The sequence below is a fragment of the Haemorhous mexicanus genome, chromosome 23 (assembly GCF_027477595.1).
Source record: "Haemorhous mexicanus isolate bHaeMex1 chromosome 23, bHaeMex1.pri, whole genome shotgun sequence".
Classification (NCBI taxonomy): Eukaryota; Metazoa; Chordata; class Aves; order Passeriformes; family Fringillidae; genus Haemorhous; species Haemorhous mexicanus.
The window spans coordinates 4,885,845-4,903,189 of record NC_082363.1 but is presented as its reverse complement, the minus strand read 5'-3'; positions in this window follow the sequence as shown (position 1 = coordinate 4,903,189).

Below are 17,345 nucleotides of genomic sequence, written 5' to 3'. Positions count from 1 at the left end.
CCTCCCTCCCAGCTGCTTGGGGAAAAACCCAGCCCCATCCTGCCTGGGAGCTATGTAGCTTATAAACATTTGAAATCATTTGCTTCCCATTGTGTCTCACTCTGGAGCAGCACTCGCTACCATTCAAGACGTGGTCGAAGAGTTATTATTCAGATGTTCTTCTCTCTGCTTTCCACAGCCCTCAGGGAACAAATTATGTCAGTAACTCAAATCCCTCTTTAACTTCAAGGACTCTGAGGGTAGCAGATGAATTTCTGTGTAGTAAAGCACCCAGATTTAAGTACGTAATTATCCTGTCTGATGTTCCCGGGGAGGTGCTGCAGGGAGCGATGGCAGGTATCCGTGCCCTGACGGCCACGTCCCCACGATGGGGCCCGCGGGCTCCATCCATCACATTAAACACTGCTCCTTCTCCAGTTAATTCAGTGCTTTGGGGATGCTGTGGGGATTTTTATAATTCTGTCCATCTGAGGGCACAGGAGCTTGTTTCTTTATAGCAGCCTTTAATGTTCTTGCTCATTGTAGAGTTGTCCCATGAGTCTCAGTGGTACCTGTGCTCCTCCATCCAACTTGGCTGATTAAATGCTTGCCCGTTCAGCCTGGCTTTAAAAAACAGAAGCAACAATTTAAATCGCAGAAATAAGTGGCAAGACTGTACCTATGGGGATATTCAAGAAATACATTTTTTCTCAAAAGTATAAAATCCCCCAGTTAAACCATGCAGGTTTGGAGACTCGCCTGCACATTGTTGTGCAATTTCCCTCAGTGCTCAGGGTCCGTCTATGCTTTGTTCTCCGGGTGAGATAATTCTTATTCTTCTCCAAAACCTCCTTGACTTGCTCCACTCTCTCACAGTGTTGTTGCTTGCAGCCATGGAATACAGATGATTGTTTTTATTAGGCAGTGAAAACTTATACTGTCTTGTAAACAGCCGCAGACTAAAGCTGACTGAAAAGCAGCATTTCTGCAGCTGGAAAACGTGGTTCTTGTTTTAATTTCCACAACAAACTGAAAATAGTAAGGAAAATCTAATTCTAATAAACACTTTTCACAACACTGTATGGTTCTGGGGTTTTATGCTGCTTTGGAAAGCTGATGTGACTGAGCACTGAGAAGGGGGTGGCAAAGCCCTGAGCAGTCCCATGGCCTTCGGTGACCAGGCGTGGGGTGAGGTACACAACTACAAGCACATGAGGCTCTGTGGGGTGGCCTTGGACACAGGGTACAAGGGACACAGCAATTTAGATGGAGCTGGGATAGCAGGGCTCCGTCCAGAGCTCTCATGTCACACTCTCCCTATTCCCTCCTTTAACCATGTTATTTTGGGGGCAGGTAGTGACAATTTCACAGCTTCAGATGTTTTTGCACATTCTGAAATATGGCTGAGATAAAAACTGTCACATAGCGCAGGAAGCACCCAGGAGAGACTGTGGATCCCTCTGAGATCCATCCCCATCTCAGCAGCAGCGACTCCCAAGTGACTTGAAAGGCAACAGGGGGACTGCCAACAGCCAAGAGCCCTCTGAGAGAATCAGAGCAGCACGAGCTATTTACATTAAACCCACATTTCCACATAAAAGGGGGCTTATTCTCCATATTAAAAAAAAAAAAACAGTTATATTAGAATCTGTTGTCTAAGCAGGCAGGGAAGAAAAAATAAAAAGAGGGTTTTGTGAGCTCCATCATTCCTGTGAAGACTGGCGGCTCTGCAGCAGCAGCTGATGAGCTTATGGAGCAGGAAGGGAGAGCTGGGCTGTGAAACTTGATGTGCAAATGAGCTTCTTGCAGCACTTGTCTCTGCGCCTGTCACTTGCACCAGTGTCCCTGTCTGTTATAATCCTCCTAGTTCATTTGGCTAAACATGACTGACATGCCAGGGACAGCAGCCAAAAAAAATGTTGCCTGTAAACATGCTGGCTGTTAACTGTTGAATGTGAGGTCTGTCATACTGAACAGCCATCCATCAGGAGTGCTGGCTGGCCTTTTCCTGCCACGGAAAAGGTGGGTGGGGTTCAAGTGGCTGAATTCTTCTGTGGAGAAAGCAGGAGGAAGATCCACTTCCCAGTAACCAGGACCAGGACCCTTGTTCCCTGTTGCATCCTTCTGGCTGCCTCCTCTGCCTCCTCAGCAGGAAGAGTTGGTCTTGTGTTGAAGATTTGAAGAAAAAATGTTTAGCTGCTGTTCCCTTCCATCACATGGTGTTGTCGTGCCAGCTCAGGTAATCTTGGTGAGCATTGAGGCTGGATGGGGCTCTGAGTAACCTGCTCTAAGGAAGGTGTCCCTGCCCATGGCAGGGAGTTAGAACTGGATAATCTTCAAGGTCCCTTCTAAGCCAAACCATGATTCTGTGAACTGCCATTTTGGGCTCCCAGAGGCACTGTGTCCTGGGAAATACTCTGGGAGTTGATACCCCATCTAGAACTGAAATTCACAAGGATCTGCATGCAGCTGCTGATCTGAGGACCTTTGCACCACTCACATGGAATAAACCCCTTATTTCCATCTCAGAGGAGTGCTCACATCAGGAGCTGGTGAGCCTTGACACAGAAATCACAGGCAATTTACAGTACATAATGAAACTTTATGCTTGCCATGTGAGAAATCTCTTTGAGTCTTATTTTGGATTTCTAGCAAGTGTTTTATCAAGGACCAAACATGGAAAGGCAGTATCTGAAGAAATTAATTAACACAACGGAGCTGTACGTGGGCTTTGTGAGAAAGAGCAACAAAGAGGAAACCTGTGACATTCGTTAACGACAAACCATAAGGAACATCAGAGAACAGAGAGTGCAGAGAACCCAGCCCAGCCTGGGGGGCTGCAGTGCCTGTCTGAGGGACTGTTTGGGACTGAGCTTCCTGTGATAGGTACAGCTGGAGCCCTGCCAGGACTCTGCCCCAAACCCTTCCTGGAGCCCTGCTGTTCATGCTCTTGTCCCCCTGCTACTGATGAACTTTTTGTAACCATCCCTTATGTTTACCTGGCAAATCCTTCCCAAGGCGCCTCCGAACACTGCCCCGTGAATTCCACCTGCCCCAGGTCTCCTGCCCTCCCTACGCCCCTCTTGCTCCTGGCATATTGATTTTTAAAGTGTTTCACAAACCACAAGTAAATCTCTCCCAGCACAAAGCATCTCACTGGGTCCAAATCCTTACCTTTGCTCCAAGAGACTGATTACAAGGATTTTAATGATTTGCTGGCAACTTGGCCTGGCTGTTAAAAAGCATCAGCTACAGAAACCTTTTCCTGGTTCAATTTAACGGCTGCAGTAACTGTAGCCGTGGGAACAGGCGCTCCCGCCCCTCCGCTTCCCGCTTTGTTAAGTCGCTTTGCTACAGGCTCTAATTAGGGATTAATTAGGGTTCCATTCCCATCGAACTTCCAGGCCGGGGCAGCAGCTCGGGCTCAGCCGCCGCCCGACGCTGGGGGTCAGTGTGAGACCAGCGGTGTGGCCGCGCCGCTCGTGGACTCGGGGACACGGGGGACATGGGGGACACGGCAGGACACGCAGGGTGGGCGACATGGGGAGATACGGGGGAACGTGGCGAGATAAAGGATGTGGGAGGGACAAGGAGTTCTCTCCGTTCTCATGGGAGAGGCTCAGCCCCTACCAAGCCTGTCTGCCCTCCTGCCGGGAGCCCAAATCAGGGACGCAGGATGGCTGGGCTGTGAGGGACATTAAGGCTTATCCCGTTCCGACCCCTTGCCATGGACAGGGACACCTTCCACTATCCCAGGGTGCTCCAAACCCTGTCCAACCCGGCCTTGGACACTTCCAAGGATGGGGCAGCCAGAGCTTCTCTGAGAAACCTGTGCCAGTGCCTCACCACCCTCACAGGGAAGAATTTCTCCCTAAAATCAAATCTATATTTCCCCTCTTTTAGTTAAAAGCCATGCCCCCTTGTCCTGTCACTCCATGCCCTTGTCCATTGTCCTCTACATCTCTCCTGGAGCCCCTTTAGGCACTGCAAGAGGTTCTAAGGTCTCCCCAGAACTTCCTGTTCTCCAGGCTGGATACCCCCAGTTCTCCCAGCCTGTCTCCATGGGAGAGATGCCCGGATTTTGCCTGATTGCTTTGCTAGGCACCCCAGGGAGCTGGAGCAGTTGTGTTCTGCAGCTCCGAGTGTGCTGCTCCCAGCTGGAACAGGGCATCTCAGGAACAAACAGCTTCTCTCTGTTTCCTCCAGCTCCCCTGCCTGCAGGTAGCTGAGCCTGGTCCTGGCATTGCCACCCTGCCCAGCTGTCAGAGGGACAGGCTGGGAACACCACACTCAGCAAGGCTGAACTTCATCCAAAAGCTGAGCCCAAGCTGCTCTCAGCATAATTTGCTTAGTTAGATTTAAAATAATAATAGTTTAAAAATGCCCTTCCTCTGTCCTACATGCCAGCGAACATCAGGCTCACCGAGCCCCAGCCTGATTTTCCACCAGTGACAGGTAACATTTTGGTGAGTGTTGTACATTATTTAACACCATATCTTTGGGGAGATAAAAATTCTTTGAGTGAATGCAAGTGTCTTCTCTACATACCTGACAAGGATGGAAGTGGCTGTTTTACACAAGGCTCATTAAATATAAACCCACCATGTTGATTTCAGCATTTTAAATTACTTAAGCCAATGTAATGGGATAAATATTTGATGGTGAATTTTATTAAATTTCCACCACTATTATGTTACTGCTAAAAATATAAAGATTTCTTTTAAGCCTGCTTGGTGGTCTCCAAAGGCACATGATTGGAAATCTGACTCAAAACCTGCCTGCAGGGATTGCTTTGGGGATGGGAATGAATTATCTCCTTCCCTCTGTCCTCTGCAGGTAACAGCAGATTCTTCCTGCTCCCAGGATTAGTCAGTCCCTGAAAATAGCGACAGTATCCTGGGCCAGGCCCGGGGCTGTGGAGGGCACACAGCCAAGGCTGTGCCCACCAAGGGTGGCTCTGCCCAGGGTAACCCTTGGGAGCAGTGAAGGAGGGCAGAGAGTGTCCCTACAGGAGGGTGACTGCAGGGTGGCTGCTTGAAGTCTTCATTGGTTTTGATCTCAGAATCATGTTTGTCTCCTCTCCCAGCTTCTGCACTTTGCAGTTCTGCTTGGAAGGCAGAATGGAACAGAAGTATCATGGTGTGGTGGGAAATCACCCGAGAAATGAGCACCTGCACAAGCTGTGCGTGTGCCCCAAATCTGGAGGGGCCGGGGCACTGTCCCCACAGAGCTGGTGGTGTGGTGTGGGCAGGGGTCACCTCAGTGACCACTCACAGCCACTCTGCCAGCCATGAAGAAAGGGAAATCCACCAAGGGACTGAAAAGAGGACATTTGCAGGATGTTTTTAAACTCTGATTTGACAATATCCTACCAGATTTTCTCTCATTAGCACTTGCCTCTGAACACAGCTTGAGGTGAGACCTACCTTTCAGCAGAGCTGTGGCCCACATCAGAGCCCCATCCCAAAGTGCTGCCCCGTGAATCAGTAGCACATCTCGAGTCAGAGCACAGCAAGTTGTGCCATCCTGAGTCTATAAATATTTCTGTTTGCCTTTGAAAGGATTGCTGCACAGTGGCACTCTCTCCCTGTCACATAATTAACTCTTGCTCACTTTCTGTCACTTGTCTTGCAATAATTCAATACGTAAAGTTTAAAACCCTTCAACAATTTAATTCTTGGCATATAAGAGTTGCCAATTTCTGGGCAGAGGAAATCTCCCAGGACAGAGCTGATCCAAGCAAAGGCACATGCCCATGGATGAGCACCTGAGATGGAGAAGGCAGCTGGGCCAGGTAACATTTTCTTAGCAGAGCAAGAAGCTATCAGCATTTTCCTGAAGAGGTGTCTCTTTCCCTGGTATCCTACAGGAGGGGAAGTTTAAGCCACTGCAGGAATCTCATCACAGTTCAGTGGCTCCCTGAATTAAAAAGGGATAATTACAGCTGAAACACCCTGAAGCAGGGCCATGGAACATGCTATTGAGGTCAGTCTCTTGTCCACTCTCACGACTTCTTTCAGAACCAGAGCAAACTGTGCCAAAAGATCCCCACTTGGATTTATTTCTTTTTACCACAGGTTCTCAGTGCCAGAGGTTACGTGTAAAGAGCTGTAACTGCACCTCAGAGAGGACCTTCTACCACTGGGGATCCTCAGACAGCATCTATCTTCAAAAGAGCAGGAAAAAACAATCAGAGGAGACATGTTCTGTTCATGCAACAGCAAGCAATATTGTTCCATGGGTAGGAATCACGCTAGGACAGCGGCTCCAGTGGCCCAGTGCGGCGTGCTCTTACGCATTCCTTCCATCTGGGGACTGCAGTGCAACAGGAGCGATTCCCTTATCAGCCCTGGGAGGCTCCAGTAATGAACCCACATCCTCATTACAATCTGCTTAAGTACTTCCTACATCAGGTATTGCCTCCATCAAGCACCGCTGCTGATCTCCTGTGTCCCGACTCTTTTGAAGCAGGTTTTCCAGGAGCAGCTCCATTACACGATGCCACAGCTCTGAGTCATCTCCCACCTCTCCACAGGGCCGGCTTCATGCCCTTGTCATCCACACTACTTGCATCCTGCACAAAAGATGTCACACAACTGTCCAGACACCGTCCCAGTGTGTAATAGCTGCTCTTCAGAGACAGATTAATCATGTAAGCAGAGAAAGACTTCAGCCGGGCACTCCTGCTCAAGGAGCACGTTTCTAGGGCTCTTTTCTGCATGCACTGATAGTGCTTAATGTTTAACACAGAGTCAGAATTAAAAACCGCCCAGGAAGAGGGTTTAGGGCTCGGAGTGTTCTAATAACACTGTCACAGAGCCAGAAGCTTGACTGCTACATCTTCCTGTCCCTTTCTGTTCTTCTTCCTGGGGCAGAGGGGTGACTGGTGTAATACCAATCCTCCCAGATTCCAGTAGAAGTGCCTTGGTTTCTTCTTACCATTGTCTTGGGTTATTTTCTTCACTACATGACCCCTTGCTGGTTATTCTTTTCTGCTAAAAATACCTGCTCCTCACATGTCCGTCTGGTGGGCAGGAGCTGCCGCTGGAGTGCCGAGCATGTTGTTTTGACACTTTGATTTGATCCGAGGACACACGAATAGAAAGCCACCAGTGAATAGAAGAATAAATCTGTATGTTCCTTGCTGTCACTTCAACTAGAAAGCAAAGCTGGCAGCTCTCGCTCTTCAGGGAATCTGAGATTATTTGGACAAAGGTTTCCCCATGGGTGGCACACTCACAGGAACAAAGGAGCAGGGTTCACAGGAGGAACAAGTGTCCTGCAGCCAACGTGATCAAAAGCAAGCCCTGGAACCGTGTGTACACCGGGTTGGGTAGGAGAGATTGAACAACAATCAGGTGCACAAGAAAACCATTCAGAGAGAGGGTTCTGAGGGAATTGAAACAAGCGTTGGCCCTGCTTCATCTGCAGATAATAGCACTGTTTAAGGAGAAACTCCTACACTGTGTGGCTGTGCTTTTGTTATCCTGTTTAATAGGAAAAAAAGTAAACCAAGTTCATAGGCAGTGCCCAGAAAGGTGGTGGGTAACTTACCTGTGCACTACTGGCGCAGTTTCCATGCCCATCCATATGCCTATGTTTGTCATTGTTTGTCTAGGTCCTGCCAAAACTCAGCCACGTCACCAGAGACTTCTGCTCTTGTGCTTAACTTGGTGCATTCTGGTATCAGAAGTGTTTCAGGATACATTTTAGCAGGGGGGAGAGAGAGAAAGCACTGACCCCTGCTCTGGCCAGCTTGGAGCAGCCTGCACTGCTCCAGGGGCCAGAGACAGCAGCACTGTCAACTGTGCACCTTACTGTCCCACCTCTCAGACCTCCTGTCCCACCTGCAGACTGCCAGTCCCACTTCCCAGACCTCCTGTCTCTCCTCCCAGACCTCCTGTCCCTCTTCCCAGACCTCCTGTCCCACCTGCAGATTACCCATTCCCCCTTCCAGACACTGTCAGGCTCTTCTCCACCGGCATCAGAGCCAGCAGAGCTGCTCTGGCCCTGGAAGTGAGCCTGGCCCTGTGCCAGCCAGCATCCATGGCAGGGTGATCCTCTCTGTAATGGATTTCTTCCAGCAAGGGAAAGCAGTGCAGTGCCCCTTGTTGCTCACACACAGCTGAACACCGGCTTCTCCTCCTCTCTAAGCTCTCCAGAGACAAACTGCGCCAGCCAAGAAGGCAGGAGGCTGGAGCAGCCCCTGCATTTCACTATTCCCTGGGGACAGCATTGTTTTTACCACTGCTGATGTTCCTGCTGTGTTGCCAAGGTCGAGCTTCCCTCGCTCTGTGTGCAGCTTCCCTGCGTGACCCGCGGCGATCTCTGCGTTTGCAGCCCTGCGGTTCTCAGGGCTCTTTGGTCACACTCCTGCACGGGAAACAGGCACATCCCTTGGTTTTGTCTCCACACTCAGTAACCACGGAAGGAAAAAACCCTGAAGAAGTGCCTAGGTTGCATCTTTGGGCAGCAGAACTGTACAGGTGTGCACTTCCAGAAGTACTGCAGACAAGAGTTTATTAGATTCCACTAGCATGGCAACTGCTGCATTACAGATGCCGGAGTCTTTGGAAGGAAGCCAACCACCAGTTTCTCAAGGAATATTTTATCACCATTGGGCTGTGCTGAGTGAGGATTCTTCTCCTCAAAGCAGGGAGAGCTGGGCGGGAGGAGGAGAGGGGCCACCACAGTCAAGTTGAAGCAATTCTTTCTTCTGCAGTTTAATCCTCTTCCCTCCCCTTGACACTCAGTTTATTTAATTGCGGAGACAAGATGCATTGCTTTCCTGAGGGATTGTGGGAGAATATTTGTAATCCAAGGGCTGTAATTGAACTTGGTAATAATAATTATACTTCTCTTCATTAATATGTCTTAAAGCTCATTACAAACTATTTTCGTGCCAGCATCTTTGCCAAATCCCTACAGGGTTAGAGATAACTTCTTATTCCAGTACAGCAACGACATTAAGGACTCTCACAGGGCAGCAGCAACAGCCAAACCCCTGAGCTTGCTTTTGAGGCCAGGGAAGTGTGATCCCAAGGGATATGAGGAACTGACCAACACTGTACAGCTGGTCAGGGGATGGCCTAGGATGGGGAATCCCCAGGCTTGGTGCCATTCAGCCTGCAGCAGTTTTACCGCTCCCCACTGGGGATGGAGCACCTCTCCTCTGAGGAAAGGCTGAGAGAATTGGGATTGTTCAGCCTGGAACAGGCTTTGGAGTGACCTAACTGTGGCCTTCCAGTACCTGAAGGGAGCTGACAAGAAAGATGGAGAGAGACTATTTACAAGGGCCTGGAGTGACAGGACATGGGGGAATGGCTTCACATTGATAGAGAGCAGAGTTAGATGGGATAATTGGAAAAATTCTTCTCTGTGGGGGTGGTGAGGCCCTGGCACAAGTTTTCCTGAGAAGCTGTGGCTGCCCCTAGATCCCTGGAAGTGTTCAAGGCGAGGTTGGATGGGGCTTGGAGCAGTGTGGTCATGTGGATGGTGGATGGTGTCGCTGCACACATCAGGGCGTTGGAACAAGATGAGCTTCCAACCCAAACCATCCTGGGATTCTTGTGATTCATCTGCACTGGGGTCAGTTGGGCTCTGAGAATGCTGTTCCAAGCTCAGTAGTCAGTCATGGCATAAAAAACCCTGCTTGAATCTGCCTGTCCAGAGAAGGGGAGCCATTCCTGGGCCATGAGGCTTTCCTGAGCTGTTCTGCCTGGCTGAAGTGCCTGCAGAGCTATGCCTACCACAGGGATCCAGCTGTGCTCTGACAGGCAGTGCCTGACACGGGGTGCCTGTGTCATTGTATGCCCCAAGGAGTGGATCTAAAAGCGGATGCTTTTCAGTACAAGAATGCCTATTCCAGATCACAAGTATGCAATTAAAATGAAAAATTCAAACTCATTTTACTTAGACAAGAGGTATGAGGGACACAGTGCATTAAGATGTGTTCCAAACTCTCAAATCTCATTATCACTGTCATGAGGACTCAGTGCAAATCCCAATGTGCAGAGGGCAAAATGCTCCCTAGGTTTAAGATAACATCCTGCCCCTCTCCAAGGAGGGGACATGGCTCTTTCAGGAATGCTACTCCTTCAATATTTAAGCTCAGTCTGTGCGACACGCGAGGTACCTTAACATTCATTATCCTGTTTGTGCCAGCATCTCTGCTGAGTCCCCGGTGCACTGGGGAGAACCATTTTCCTGCTACAGCAGCAGCACTAAGGTGTGCTGTGGCAATTACAGGGAAATATAAATTTTCAGCTCTCCTGAAATCGCAGCACTCCTATTAAAGCAGCCCACTGGCTATGTGCTAAATTTGCCCAGACAGCGGCAGGGCCAGACAATGATGGCCTGTGGAGATCCTCCGGAATAGGCCATGTGCTGCTGGGTTGGCTGTGGATGAAATGCACTCCTCTGTCACCGGCTCTCCAGCTCAGAGCAGTTCCAAGAGAAAAAAAAAAAAAAAAAGAAAAAGAAAAAGGAGCAGAACAAGTGACAGCAGCACAATAGGCTTTCTTTGAAGCAATTCTTCCAGGTATGTGTGCACTTGCTCCCTGGATCTGCAAGTATTTGTCAAATAAATTCAATTAATTTTCTCAAACAACCCTTTCTGCTTTTCATTGGAATCTCTCCCATCCAGCTCACCCATGACATTTGAAGTTCCCATTCCCCAGAGCAACAATAGCCAGGAGGAGCAGAGCTGCAGTGTCCCAGGGGTCTGCTGGTCACCCAGCTGGGCACAGTAGGAGACAATTCTGCCACTTTCCCTCTGCAGAGCCCTCACTCCATGAGCAAGAAAAGCTCTGAGCTGGATCATCAGCGGGTAGAATTTACAGAGACAGAAGAAAAACAGATGACAACAGAAGAAGTTTGGAGGTTTAAATGGCAGGCACAGACACCTGGAGAATCCTGCCTTGGAGCAGAATGGAGCAGAGGTCATGCACATAGCTGTCCTGGCTGGGGGGGGACCATCCCCTCCTCCCCATTGCCCTGTGGCTTCACATCCCTGAGCTCAGACCCCAGGCTCACAGGGAATGTCACAGAGCCCCGGCAGCAGCCAGCATGGCTGAGGGCAGCAGAGCACAGAGCAGCAACTTGGAAATCATCTCTGCCTGTCTCAAAGCTGCCTCTGTGCTGTGAGAGCAGCTCCATGCGGGAGCCAGACAGCTGGGATCAGACAGGCACCGCACCGCCAGGCTGGTGCTTGTCAGCTCCTGCCGAGGCATGCGGGGGAGCACACGCCGCACGCCCCCGCTCCCGCTGGAGAATCCTCCTCTGCGGCTGGAACCGCGCAAGGGCTCGGCTGAGGGATGGACTCACCCTCCTCCTCCTCCCCTGCCCCTGTCCTGACGGGAAGGGGGGTGGAAGCCCTCACAGAATGGCTGCAACCACAACACGCCTGTTCCCACATCTTCCTCCCGAGCCCTTTGCTTCTGAGAAGATTTTTGCCTCTGAGTTTCTCATCTCCTTCCAAAACATGACACATCCCTTAAACTGACTTGAATGTAAACGATGCAAATGCAGGGAGAAAGTAATTAGTCTCTGGAGGCTACAACTGGGTTTTAAGCAATGAAATCATTGGAAATGGGTTCTATTTCACCTCACTGAGAAAGGAAGAAATCCCTCAAGAGCTGGTTTGGGGAGGGGTAGGTTGCAGCCCATCGCTGCTGAAAGCTGCCACCCTTCTCTTTCAAGAACTGCCTTTGATTTAACCTGCCTGTGAGGCTTCATTCCCCAAAACAGGACAGGAGGAGGCTCAGGCAGCAGCCCCCAGTGACACACACTGTTCCCATCTCCATCTGCTCAGCCCATGCAAACACACCACCCCTAAAAACCCCCAAATGCTCTCATCCCCTGTGCCCTGACGTTCACCCCGTGGGTTCTGCCTCCCTGCAGCACCAGCTTGCCAAAACCCACTCCTACTCTTGGCCACAGAGGCCTGAAAGTCATTCCTACTCTGGCCCAGGAGCTGCAGCTGCAATTGCCTGGCTGGGCTCATATGTTCCAAATCACCCTAATGGCACTTCAGAAATGCAAATAAAAGTGAGATTATGATATTTTACGTAAATAAGCAATGTGGCAATCCCAGCCTGGCTTGGCCTGCCAGGCAAATTCACTGGAGAGATACTAACATTGAAATATGTGAGCGTGTTTGCATGGAACATTTATTGTATAACTCTGGGCTCCAATAAAGCCTTGTATAAATTATTCATTTTGGAATCGAGATGAAATGCCAAAACCCACCCACCAAGGGACTGCTTTTATTACTACCAGAGATCTAGTCTTAGTTAGCAGCTGAGCTGTTAACACAGCTCACAAGGTAATTCCAAATGGGGAATAACCCATTGCCTTTGTGTCACCACATGCCCTGTGCTGAGGGCAGCAGCTGGGCACCTGCACACCTACACACGCTGCTTTAGGGTGGAAAACCGTGTCCTGAAGAGTGTAAACTCCATCCTGCCGTGCTCATCTGGGGAGCTGGGAGGGCAAGGAACTGTTTGCAGAGCTCAGACAAGAGCCTGTCGTGCTCGGAGCTGCAGCCGTGAGCGGCAGCCTGGCTGCGGGCTGGGCTGCGGGAGCATCCGGAGCACAGAGGCCAGGGCAGCCCCGCGGGGGTGCCCACGGAGCGCAGCAGGCACCGAGGGCTGGCTCAGGGCAGGAAAGTGTGACTGCGGGGCACACGCAGCGCCAACACCTCCGGTACCAGGACACGAAATCCCGGGTAGCAGTTGCCATGGCAACTCCTCTTCTTAAACACTGCTGTTAAACTGTTGCATCAAGGCCTCCGCGAGCCCCCTGCGAGCATCATCACTTCGGGGCTACAGTAATGACAGGACCCTGTCCTGGTCCTGGTCCTGGTCCTGGTCCTGGTCCTGGTCCTGGTCCTGGTCCTGGTCCTGGTCCTGCCCTGCTGCATGGGCTTGTGCTGCTCACACCGTGCTGAGGCATCACCACAGGTCGCTGCTCTTTCTGGAGCTGAAGGCTGACATTAAGGAGCCAGTTACCAATTTGCTGTTGAAAATTACTTTTTTCCTGTCTGAAATACCTGCAGTGCCCAAGGTCCCCAGGTGTAGCTGCAATTAGTCTTCCAGTCACCCCTTCCTCCCACCGTATGCCTCCCCCTCTGCAGTTGCCAGGAGGCAAAACAAAGTGATGGATCATGGATATGAGTCTGGGGACTGCTGACTTCCCCAGTTTGGATGGGGAGGGCTGCAGGGACATTTTTTGATCTGCATGTAGCCTTGCCCAGCCTCACCTCTAAACAACTCAGGTGGGTGTCAGGATTCTCCTTCAGCCTCCACACAGCCATTATTTGCCCCTTCTCTTCCAGCTGGGGCAAAGACTCGATGGTCTTGGAGGCTTTTTCCAAAATAAATTATTCTGTGAGTCTGTGATTCTACACTGACTGTGCTGACAGCACTGGACATCCCAGCCAGGGAATCAGAAACCCATGGGTACCTTTGCAGTCCCAAGACACCCTGCCCTGCTGGCACGTGACATTCTGGGAGCACATCTGGGGGTGGCAGCAGCAGCAATAGTGTTCTATTCCAGCAGCAGCAGCCCAGACATCCATAGTCCCAGGCATCCCATGCAGCCACATTAGGTTCTCCTTCCCTAATGTAACTTTTTTATATCAGCAGCTGTCTCAGCCTCCAGCAGGGTTTTATGGATCATAAGAAAGGCTAAGTGGAAGTTTTCCTTTTTTTACATTTTTTTGGAAGCAGATCAAACACTCCAAATCGAATGGCTTGGTGTGGTCTGGAGCAGGGAGCAGTGACAGGTGGAGGGGAGCTGCTGCTTCCCTGGGAAGGGACACGTGTCCCACAGCTGTGCCTTGGCCCTGCACCACCCCCAATGACACCAATTTTGACCCCAAAGCAGGCATGGGAGATGGGAACCACAGAAGGGCAACAGTGACGCGGTGATCTTGTGCACCAGCCTGCTCCTGGCTTGTTTTGGCTGCAGGGTGGGGAATACTCTCACTGCAGGGAATGCTAATAAGGGGTTTTGTGTGAGAGAGAGAAATAGAGGTGAAACCACCTATCACAACTGTGAATAACGGAATTAGGAGAGTAATAATTACCTATGCATGAGATTCCAGGCAGAACAATCATCACAAGTGCCGTATCACTGACTCTCTGGGTCTCCACAGACATCTCCCACCCTTTGGTTTGTATCACACTGCAAAGCTCCAGGCAGCTCTGATACCCCACCAGAGCTGCCAGCCCTGGGACCAGAGCTGTCAGGACCAGGGGAGCCCTGGGAGAGCATTTTCTTGCTTGGGGAAGCAGCCAAGTGATTTCTATCCCTTGTAACCCCATGCTCAGAAGGTCAAGGCAAACACACCGTATCTGCAGTTGGACCTCAGTGGTGGGCGACACCATGGGTGGGTTAGGAAATATGCCCTGGGAGTGCAGCCCAGGCACTGGGACTTTAACAAAACTTCCTTCTGGATAAGTCTAGAAAGTGCATTTTGGGCTTCAGAGGCCAAGTGGTGACATCTCATTGTGCAGGAGAGATGAGACAGTTCCAGATGGTGACGTCTTTAGCGGGGATTTTATCTCCTCGCCCACAGGGCTGTGATTTGGGAGGCTCTGTGTTTTGGCAAGAAGATGATCAAGTGGCTTTGAGGACCTGGAGCCAGCGGTGTCACAGCCTCTTCACTAAGTTGGTGTTTTAAGCCTGTGCTGGAACACTCATTGCACAAGTTTCTGAAGCTGCCTCTCCTCAGTGTCAGTTCGTGCTTGCAGGGAGGAGCCAGCCAGATTTTGGCTGCCAACAGGGCTGGGGCTGCTGCCCACCTCCCTGGGCGTGCAGGGGAAAGGAAAACGGGATCAGGACCTGCCCTTCCTTTGGAGATGGGCAATCATCCCTCACGTGCAGGTGTGGGGGGCTGAGCTGTGCCCCCCAGTTTGTGGAGTGCATCCATCTGATCTTAGTTGGGGCTCATTGCACTACTCAGGGCTACGTGGGGGAGTTTGCCATGGCTTCCCAGCTGGATCATGCCTGGCAAGTGCAGCTCAGAGGGACCACATGCCAGGCCCCTTCCACCTGGCCCAGCCCCTGGAGGAGAGTCTCATCCTGTGCCGGCATCTTCCCACGCAGCATTGCATGGCACACTGAGAAGATTCACCCTGCAGAAATCCAAACAATGAAGAAAAGTGTCAATAAACATATATTTTTTACAGTCCATTATCTTACCCTTGCCAGCTTTTAGCCTGTTATTGCACCAAGCCATTAAATCCCCTCCATGAGGGCAACATGCCATTTGTGTAACACGGCGTAATGGGACCATTAATGCCTCCCCTCCCCACCACAGCACTGCTCCAGGAGAGGCATTAATATCCACATTCACAAAACCAATCCCTTAGTTCCAGGTTATTTGCCTTTAATGCACTGATATTGCCGAAATCCCCCCTAAAATTAGCCCAGGTGCTTTTAACAAAACCAATAAAGCATATTAATTAATAATCCCCATGTTGAATACATGAATACAAACAGGTCATTCTAGCTGCCTATGAGCTCTTTCAGGAGCAGAAGGGCTTGTGATTTCTTGACGATGGTCACCAGAGGACAGGAATAATTTGCAGTCGAGTGGCTCAATGGAGTCACAGCTGACTTGCCCTGAGAGCTGGGCCCCATTTGTTGCTGTGAGACTGGCACCGTGCTCGTGTTCACTGGTATTTCCATTTACTGCCCTTCCTGGTCTATTTTTGAAAAATAATTAAACAGCATTTCCAGTTCAATACTGTTTGGCTCTATTAGTGATACGATCTGAGGTGCAGAATTAAAATAACAAAGGCAAGCAGTACTGTGTTCCTGAAGCCTGCAGCCTCTCTCCATGATGTAGACCCATCCTGAGGCTCCCTGCTGTCCCTGTCCCTGCTGAGGCCAGCTTGCAGTGATGGTGACAGGGATAGGGATGGGCTGCCAGTGGAGCACAGCCTGGCTCTGCCAGCTCAGCCCCCGGCTCCCCTCCGTGCTCTCTGGAGTGTCCTTGCTCCCCAGCCCACAGCTCCACTCAGAGCACACAGCTGAGCCATCTCTGCTCTTTTCCTGCTTCTGACGTAGCGGCTGAGGCTGCTGGCAGAGTTTGCCAACCAAGGAGAACGTGAGTAACAGCGTGCTGTGATAATTATCCACCCCCTTCTGAAAGCCTTGTCATTAGCAGGGTGACACAGGGACAGCCACTGAGGTGCTGTGGGCATGCAGAGAGAAGGGAGGACCATCCAAGGCCAAAAACAGCTTGGGGAAACCCTGTTTGGAGCATGTCTGGCTCTGGAAGTAGACCAGAGCACAGTACAGCATGGGGCTGGAAGCAGAGTGGAGTGCCCCAGACAATGTCCCTGAGAGCATCAGGAGAAGCTGCCAGTGCCAGGCCAGGACATGCCAGCTCCAGCAGTGTGACCACAGCACCAACTCACAGTTATAAATGTTTGGATGCTGCTAAGATATGTATCGACAGCAGCAATTAATCCCCTGCTTTGTTTGCTGACCTGCTGCATGGGAAGGGTCACACTCAATTCAGCTACTGAAATATGCCGTTATTGTTGGAGGCAGCGACTTCCCTTCATGTCTCTTGCCAGCTTTTAGATTTCATTCTTCTAAATCCTGGCACTGAAAAGCACCACCCCAGGCAGCACTGGAGGCTCGAGCTGGTAGAGACGGGAGTGCCAGCAAGGAGCTCCCAGGGGATGTGCTCAGGCCAGCCAGGGGAGCTGGCTCTGCTTCCCTGCCAGCCCTGCAGCACCCCTCTGCCAGCGAGAATCAACATTTCGTTACCCTCCTCCACCTTCTCCTCCTCCTCTTCCTCCTCCCCCTGTTCCTTCTCCTCCTTCTCCGCACAGTCCCAGCTCCTGCTGAAGCAGCTTTTGGAGGGCTGTGGCATGGACATGCCTGCCAGCAGGTAGGGCCCCTACCCCGGCAGGGGAACTTGGCCTCATCCTCACAGCTTTCCCTGCCTGCATGTGCAATCCAAGGAGAAATGAGTGCTGAACCCACATCCTGGTCATGCCACCTGCTTGGCTGCTGCCCTCAAGGTGCCAAACGTGTCCTGGGAGCACAAACCCACCTGGTGTGACTGGACCCAGCTCGGCTCTGGCTTTTCCTTCCAGCACTGTCCTTATGCATTTTCTGTTAGGAATTGATTCCTACTCTCCTTTCAGAAGAAGATCAAACAAGCCCTTATGTCTCCCTTGGCTGCTTCCTTTGCGGATGTTTAAGTTGTTACCCTGGGTTTGAAGTTTGATTAAAAGGAAAGCGAGGAGCCCTGGTATGGGGAGTCCAGGCTGGAGCCATTGTGTGTTGGAAGCACAAGACCTCAGAGACCCCAGCTTGCCCCTCACCAGCTGCCCCTCACC